The sequence below is a fragment of the Suricata suricatta genome, chromosome 2 (genome assembly GCF_006229205.1).
Source record: "Suricata suricatta isolate VVHF042 chromosome 2, meerkat_22Aug2017_6uvM2_HiC, whole genome shotgun sequence".
NCBI lineage: Eukaryota > Metazoa > Chordata > Mammalia > Carnivora > Herpestidae > Suricata > Suricata suricatta.
In genome coordinates this window covers 153,894,510-153,895,779 of record NC_043701.1, presented here as the reverse complement: position 1 = coordinate 153,895,779, position 1,270 = coordinate 153,894,510, and the positions used below count along the sequence as shown (strand labels likewise).

The following is a 1,270-nucleotide window of genomic DNA, read 5'->3' as shown; positions in this document are numbered from 1 at the left end:
TCACTGTAATGATTATCTCTCACTCTGACAATAAACATGATGGCATCTATCCAAAGAACCACTGAGAATGTGGGACCACTGAACACAAAATAGACCTTTCTACTGTTGTCTTCTCCATCTATTCTCCAACAATGTCTGTGCCTTTGTGGCTGATGTCTCCTTGCTGCCCTGCTGCCCCTCAATCCACTGGAGGACACCATTCTGATGATCCCCTTCACAGCTTTCCTGCTCCATCCTAATGGTGGCTTAGAAACCTGACTCACTTCTCCATGCTGGCAAGAGTGGCTTTTGTGTCGAGGACACAAGGTGCTTGCCCTCTGATGTCACATATTCATACTTAGAGCTCGTATTCTTCAGATCTCCCTTAACAGATGCAGAGCCGACCCCTTGAAGAATTTAGATTTTGCTTATTCCTAAGGCTGGAAGCTAATAAGCCATAAAGAAGTGCACACAAAGGTGATCTAAATGCCAGCAAAGGCAGGATGAGAAATAACATTAATAAGAATGTATGAGAGATTTGGCCTGGGGAAACAACAATGCTCAGATTTACCTTATATTTGGTTAAAAAGGGTCACATCTCCAGGGCACCCAGGTGGCTCAGTTGGTTAAGCATCCAACTCTTGATTTCAGTTTAGAGCATGATCTCACAGGTCATGGGATCGAGCCCTGTGTTGGGTTCTGTGCTGACAGCTCTGAGGTTGCTTGGGATTCTCTCCCTCTCTCTCTCTCTCTCTCTCTCTCTCTCTAAATAAACTTAAAGTATTGAACAAAATTTTAAAAATATAAGTCTTTTTAAAAAGTACCACATCTCTACTTAATTTAACATTCTCATTGACATGTAACCATGGCTAGGACTTTATGAGCTTTTAATTATGTTGTCAGTCATTGTGTAAACACTTTCGATGCTTTCCCAATTATTCCTCATGTCTATCAAAAGTTCACACTGTTATTCCTATTTTACAGACAAGGAAACTGAGATACAGAGAAGCTAGATAATGTGTCCAAGATCCCGAAGAACAGGACAGAGCCAGAGCCCACATGCCTAAGGTCTACACCACACTGATTGCAGGCAGTAGGTAACTTGGGAAAAAGGGGGACAAGAAACAAGAAACAAAAAGGCTCTGTGTCTCCATCTCACGCCCAAGCCACGAAGCACGTGATGCTCGCTGTTCTATGTTTGTTCCACATGAGAGGAATGCAGAGGAACCCGGGGCCCCCAGCATCAGAGAGCATAAAGGAGACCTCTACTTCCCACGCTAAGCCACCCCAG

The 1,270-nt window shown here is 43.8% G+C and overlaps 1 protein-coding gene across 1 annotated transcript in view; it reads left to right on the top strand.

The window, feature by feature from the left end:
* Positions 1-1,270, top strand: part of RBP4 (retinol binding protein 4) — an 8,425-nt gene that overhangs the window by 4,573 nt on the left and 2,582 nt on the right. The window lies entirely within an intron of this gene.